This window comes from Elephantulus edwardii, unplaced genomic scaffold (assembly GCF_000299155.1).
Source record: "Elephantulus edwardii isolate Elephantulus edwardi_28Jun2011 unplaced genomic scaffold, EleEdw1.0 scaffold00093, whole genome shotgun sequence".
NCBI classification, from domain to species: Eukaryota; Metazoa; Chordata; class Mammalia; order Macroscelidea; family Macroscelididae; genus Elephantulus; species Elephantulus edwardii.
In genome coordinates, this window is record NW_006399843.1 from 3,352,684 (window position 1) to 3,360,467 (window position 7,784).

A 7,784-nucleotide genomic window follows, 5' to 3' on the forward strand; every position below is an offset into this window, starting at 1 on the left:
ACACACACATACACACATGCCTTTATATATACACACACATATATACATAAATATATGCCTATTTATATAAGGTTTAAGTCCTTGGCAAGTGACATCATGCTGAGAGAAGTGGAGGGTCAGAGAAGAAAAGAAGATGCTCAAGACGATGGACTAATACAGTGACTGTAACAATGGGCTTGAGCACGTCTCGGATTATGGGGATGGTGGAGAATGGGGCAAGAGTTAGATCTGTTGTTCATAGACTTGCTGTGAGTCATAGAGAGAGCTCTGTTGTCCTAGTGGATAGAAAGTTATGCTACCAAGCCAAAGGTGGGTGATTTTAATCTGCAGCCCTCAGGCGTAGTTTTACTTGTTTTTGGTCAAACATTCTTCTATGTGGTATCGCACTAGTCTGTCAATTTGCCTACAGAGGTAATCTCTGGTTGCTGTGATGCTAAACACTGTGACACTGATGTGTCAAATGTGATAATGGTTATCCATGGTGGACAGTGTTTGGTGGAGCTCTCAGATTAAAACAAGTTTGGAAGCAGAAGTGATATTCACTTCTGAAATAGCTTGCCTCTGGAAACTATGAACTTAGGAAAACGATGAAAATTATACAAGTGTTTTGTTCATAGGGTTGCTATGAGTTGGCAGCACTTAACAACAACAGCATGCATATATATATATTTGCCAGGTTCAAATTGTTTTCCTGTCAAACATTCTTCTAGGTGGTATAGCACTGGTCTGTGCATTGCTGTACAGAGGTAATTGGTGGTTGCTGTGATGCTGAACACTGACTGATGTGCCAAACATGGTAATGGTTACCCTTGGTGGACAGTGTTTGCTGGAGCTTTCCGACTAAAACAAGCCTAGAAGCAGGAGTGACATCCACTTCCTAAATGGCTTGCCTCCGGAAACTCTATGTACGAACAATGCTCAGGCCTTTTGTTCATAGGGTCACCATACGTCTACGACTCAATGGCACCTAACAACAACAACAACACAGCATATATGTATGTATACATGTATGCCTTTATATATATGCCTATGTATGTATATAATATGCCTTTATATATATGCCTATGTATGTATATATATGCCTTTATCTCTCTCTATATATATTCCTTTATATATGTATCTATTCCTTTATATATGTATATGTGCCTTAATACACACACACACACGTGTGTGTGTGTGTGTGTGTGTGTGTGTATACCTTATATAGGCTCTGGCTGCCTAATGGTAAGAAGCTGAGCTGCAATTCCAAAGGTACATGGTTCGAGGCCACCAGTTGCTCTATGGGAAAAGGATGGGCAATTTCCTCCCATCCAATTAACTGCTTCTGAAAACCCACCAGAGGGACTGTGGGTCAGCGATAGGTTGTACCTACTCTACAGTACTCAACAACAACTTATCTATCTATCTATCTATCTATCTATCTATCATCATCATCTATCTATTCTATGTCTATTTCTATCTAAGCATTTTCAATTGCTTTGTATCCATGTGAATATTGGACAATAACTTAGGAAGACTGAAGGATGCCTTTAAATTGTAGTGTTGTTGAAGAGTACTGAATATACCATAGACTTCCAAAAGAGCAAATCTATCTTGGAAGAAGTGCAACCAGAGTGCTCCATAAAGGAAGGGATAGTAAAACTTTATCTCACATACTTTGGGCATGTTGTCAAGAGGAAAAAGACATTGTTCTTGGAAAGGCAGAGAGGGTCAGTGGAAAAAAAAATCCTCTGCAAGATGGATTGACACAGTGACCACAATAGGGACAATGAGCATGGCAGATGGTGAGGATGGTGCAAGACAGGGCAACGTTCTAATCTATCATTCATAGGGTCACTATCAGTCATAGTTGACTTGATGGTAACAACATCGAACCTTCACTAGAGAACTTCTCGGAGACAAACCATCAGGTTGATTCTGTCTTATGGTCACTTCATATATGTCAGAAGAAAACTGTATTCCCTAGGATTTTCAATGTCTCATTTCCCTAAAACAAACCCCTAGACTTTTCTCCTGAGGAGCCTCTGGGTGACCTTGAAACCCTAACCTTTTGTTCAGCAGCAAAGAATGTTAATTGTTGCACCACCTATAGATTCTATCCAGTGGGTGTGGAAAGATACCTCAAGGCCTTCTGACTAGATTTTTAAAAGTTAAATAGTGCTATTACTAAGAATAAAGTGGACAAGGGTAGAGGTAGAGAGATTGGTTAAAAAGTTATTTAAAGAGTAAACAGTGTCGATGGCAAAGACATTGAAGGCAGAGCTAAAAAGAACTGCTAACAGATTGCAGGTGGAATGAGAGAGACAGCAGGAGCCAAGAATGATTTTAGCAGTATTGGTGTGAGAGTAAATGAATGGGGTTTCCAACAGATGAGAGAAGACTAAGAGGACCAGGCTTTGTCTAGAAAGATCAGGATTAGTATTGGAGTCATTAAATAGGATTGTTAACAGAAGATGATGAGCAGGCCATTGAATATGAGTCTGGGATCCTGGGGATCCTGGACAAGGTTTGAGAAGTAAATTTCTTAGGGCTCAAGAAATAATTTAAAGTGATGACATACAGATAATATCTAAGAGCACGAGACCTTCTTGGGATTGAGTCCAAGAAAAAAAGAGAATGTCATGGTCTGAGCTTACCACTGCTTCTCCTTGCTGTCAAATTAGAACAGGCTCATAGATGACCTGTCAGCAGATTTTCAGAGGTGGTGAAATGAATGGGTGGAGATTGCCTATCTTTTTCCTGTGGAGCAGTTGATGGATTTAAACTTCCTGCCTTGGAGTTGACAGTTCAATTCCTTACTGAACAGACCACCAGAGTTTCCCTTTCCATTGCTGAGGGATGAGAAAAAAGGAAGAACCAGCAAAGAAGGTGGGCAGGGAATAGAAGGAGAATTCATATTCACATGTGTCTGATCCCACAAACCATGCTGTTGCTACTTCTGCATCCTGCATTCATTTTATCAAACATATGTTCTTGTGCTTGTCTTCCTCTAGTAGACTGTGACTTTCGTTGTACTCCAGTGTCTCCTGTAGATTCTGGTATACAGTAAACACTCAACAGATGTTGGCTGAATGTATCAACAGGAATTAAAAAAAATTGCAAGGACAAATTGACATTTTTATTGATTAGTTTTCATATGTATTGAAATTTGCATTTTTTAAAAGTTTACTCTTAGCACTTATCTTTTCTAGGGTTGAGATCAGTGATGAGGGAGGGAGAGCATGGCAGGGGAGAGTGTGGCAGGGGTGTCCTTGAGCACAGCCTTGGTCTAGGTTTTCATGGGGTCCTAGAAATGGTGACCCACTAGACCACTAACTGAACGGCTGGCAATTTGAAGCCACCACCAACTCCACAGAATAGCATACCTGATTGATGATTTACTCCAGTAAAAAATTAGAGTCTCAGAAACCCTAAGTCTTATGAGTTAGATCATTAGCAAGCAATAACAATAGGTAACATATTAAATGTAACTAGCATGCCCCTTAGATATAAGGATAGACTTCACCGTGATTACTTTGGGCACCCTATCAAGTACAAGCAATCTCTGAAAATGATAACCCACGTGGTAAAGTAGTTACTGTTGTTGTTAGATGCTGCCCTGTCAATTACACCTCATTGTGACCCCATGAGCAACAAACCAGAGCCTTGTCCTGTGCTGCACCATCCCCATGGTCTCCAATGTACTTGAGCCAATTGTTACAGTCTCTGTGCCAATCCTTCTCACTGAGGGTCCTTTGCTCTTCCTCTGGCCCTCTATCTTTCCTAGCATGATGTCCTTTTCCAAGGACTGGCCCCTCCTAACAACCCAAAGTTGTTGTTCTTCTTATGTGCTGTCGAGTTGCCTGCAACTCATAACGACCGACCCTATGTACAACAGCCCAAAATCCTGCTCTATCCTGTGCCAATGTTATTGTCTCTGACACACCTACTCCTATTACACTAGTCACTGAATCAGTCCATCTCTTCAAGGGTCTTCCTCTCCTGCTCTTTCCCTCCACCCTCCCAAGCATGATGCACCTCTTCAAGGACTGGCCCCTCCTTGCAATATGTCCAAAGTATGTCAGATGAAGATGCTTCAGCATCTTGTCTCCAAGGAGCAGCCTGGTTTCACCTTCTCCAGGACAAACCTGTTTTTTCTCTTAGAAGCCCATGGTATATTCAATGCTGTTCTCTAACATCACAGCTCAAAGGCATCAATTCTCCTTCGATCATCCCTAGTCATTGTCCAGCTTTCTGATGCATAGCAAGTGATTGCAAAGACCGTGGCCTGTATAGGTGCACCTTAGTCTCCAGACTGACATCGTTACTCTTCAGTACTTTGGAGAGGTCTCTGACAGCACACTTTTCCAACACAATACATCTTTAAATTTCCTGGCTGCTGGTGCCAAGAGTGTTGATTGTGGAGTCAAGCAAACTGAAGCTGCAATCTCAATCTCTTCACCATCCATCATGATGCTGCCAATTGATCCAGTGGGTTGTTTTGTTGTTTTTTTTATGTTGAGCTTCAATCCATTTTGAAGTCTGCTGTCCTTGACCTTCTGCAGCAAGCACTTCAGGTCTTCCTCAGTTTTAGCAAGCAGGGTTGTGTCATCTGCATAACACAGATTGTTAATGAGTCTTCCAGCAATCCTGATGCCACATTTCTCCTCACAGAGCCCAGCCTCCCAGATAATCTGTTCTGCATATAGATTGAAAAGGTATGGAGATAGGACATATCTCTGGCATGCACCCTTTCCATTTTTTAACAACGCAGTGTTCCCTTGCTCAGTTCTGATGACTGCTTCCTGGTCCAAGTATAGGTTTTGCATAAACACGATCATTCTTCTCAGAATCAACCACAATTTGTTGTGTTCCACACAGTCGAACACCTTTGCATAGTCAAAGAAACACAGACATTCCTCTGGTACTCCCTGCTGTCAGCCAAGATCCATCTAACTTTAGTTACAATATCCCTAGTACCATGACCCCTTCTAAACCCAGCCTGCACTTCTGGCAGTTTTCTGTTGGTATGCTGTTCCAGTCATTTTTGGATAATATTCAGCAGAATCTTGCTTGCATGTGGCATTAATGATATCATTTAATAATTTCCACAGTCTGTCGGATCACCTTTCTTTGGAATGGGAACAAATATAGATTTCTGCCAGTCAGTTAGCTAGGTTATTGTTCACCATCCTCGGGTCAGTTAACATAAGGGAAACCCTCAGAGAAGGATTGCCCCAATAGCTGCAACATGGCTCCAATAAACCAGTGGTCCTGAAGATGGTGCAGGCCTGGGGAGATTGTTTCTGGAATGGTTGTTATGAATAGGAACCTAAGGAAACTCTTCTAATTGCATCAAGCCAAGAAACCATGTGAAGAGACAAATCACCACCAGACAAGAGTGGGCATGTCCCTTGTCCCAGACACCAAATATGCACATGGGACTTGGCTGAGGTGGCCCCCAGGCCCAGTGCTCTGCCTGGGGTTGGTACAAAGCAGCGTGCCTTGAGGGATTATCTTCCACAGCAGCATCTCTCTAAAAATCAAACTCCATTTTGTGTTCAGTCAGAGTGGCTATTTTATTATTGATCAAACAGGGCTCTACAGAGAGCCTCCCTGAGATGAGAAAAATCTTAAAAGGCACTCTGAACAAACTCAGGCAGCTATGATTCACGTCAGGGAAATAAGCTCTGTGCATTATTTTAGGACAAGAGGCCTGACTGTGTCAAAGCAGAAGCTGAAAGATTTTCTTTCTGACTGTGTTGGGTCAGCGCCTCTGCTCCAATCCTGCACAGTAACACGTCCATTGCCACAGCTGGAGAATCCACCCACATATCTTTTCCCAGACCACTGCTTAACTAGATGCAGCTCCTCACTGTAGTATCTGGCTAACATGCAAATCATTTAGTGAAATTCACTTGACTCACTGTGACCCCATATGTATCAAAATAGAACTGTGCTCCATGATATTTTCCATGACTGGCTTTTCAGAAGTTGATGGCCAGGACTTTCACTCAAAATACTCTGGGTGGATTTGAACCTCCAACTTTCCATTTAGGAGTTGTTATGTACTGTCAAGTCAGAACTAACCCATAGCTGACCCTTTAGCAGGCTTTCAGAGGTAGTTAATCATGTGGGAGGATATTGCCCATCCTTTTCCAGGGGAGCAGCTGGTGAATTTGAACCGTATACCTTGAAGCTTCGTCTGACATACTTTGGACATGTTGCAAGGAGGGACCAGTCCTTGGAGAAGAATGTCATCCTCAGGAGGGTGGAGGCACAGTGCAGGAGGGGAAGACCCTCTATGAGGTAGATGGATTCAGTGACTGGGGTAATGGGGTGGGTGTGTCAGAAACAGTGAGGTTGGCACTGGATAGAGCAGGGTTTAGGGTTGCTGTACATAGGGCTTCTTTGAGTTGCAGAAGACTCGACAGCACATAACAAGAACCTTCAGGATTGCTGCACAGCTTCTTACCACTAGGCCACCAGAGCTCCAATTAGGAGTAGAGCTTATTGGTTTATACAATCAGGAGCCCCTGATATGGAAAGAGTTAATCATTCGGATCATCGCAATTATCTGGAAGTGTGACACTCTAGCTAATGTCCTTACTGAGTCAGCATGAGACAATTGCTTCTAGCTTGAAGTTCATGGAAGATGCCCCCTAACTTCTGAGTATCTGTTGACAGAACGTGGACTCTATAATGGACTATTGAGACATTTCACGCAAACTAGTGATTGTGAAAACAATTTGTTTTATTGTTCACAAGGTTACCACGAATCTGGGTTGGCTTGATGGGAAAAATAACAACTTAGAAAAGAAGTAAAGAAAGATGGACAAGAAGAAAACTTAGCCCCCTTCCTGGCATTCAGGTTGTCAGGCATGCATCAAGTTCGGCCAAACTGCTCTACAGAAGAAAGATGGACAGTCTCCTTCTGTAAAGACTGGGAGTCAGATGGAGCGTTGCGGTGCGTTGGAGTCCACCTGATGGCAGTGGGTAACTCCATACAATTTATGTGAGTTCACACACTTCTAAGAAGTAAGGGTTGTACTCTGATTCAGGAGAATGGCAGAAGTAGCATCGAACCCATGACTTTATGATGCTAAGGGGGAATCACTGGCAGAAAGAAGGAGGCTAGAGATACAGCTGAGGGGATTATTGATGGAATGAGTGCAACTGGGACATCAATCTCCTCCACCCCTCTCCTTCATGTCTCTGTTCCCCCAGACTGGACAAAAAGAACAGCACTTTGTTTAAGAACTTACTTAATCAAGTCTTTGTAAATGGTGACTTCAGAGTGTTATTAGGGTCTTTATACAGCCAGAGTAATTGCCATTAAGGGGTGGGAGGTTTGGTAATGGGTCAATTCTTTATTCTCAGTGGCCCAAAGGGGTACAATTTGGAGGGGTTTGGGGGTTGGAAGAGAATAATTAAACTAATGCTGATTTGTAGTGCTGTAAGACATTAGCTCCATTGTGGGCTGAGATGGCCTTGCAAATTATGGAATAGTTAGGATAATGTTTCTTTTCCTCCTTCTGCTCTGATAATTAATGTTCATCCTTGGGAGATACGTGTGTAATGTCTGTGAAGCTGTTTTGTGTCTGATTCAAAAATTACTTCTAGATCTGCATGATTTAATATGGTAGCCATGAGCCACATGTAGAGCTATTCAATGTAAGTTAATTAAAATTAAGTCCTGTTGTTTGATGCCATAGAGTCGGTTCTGATGCATGATGACTGTGTGAACAACAGATTGAAACACTGCCTGGTATTGAGCCATGTCCACAATCGTTGCTTTCCTGGAG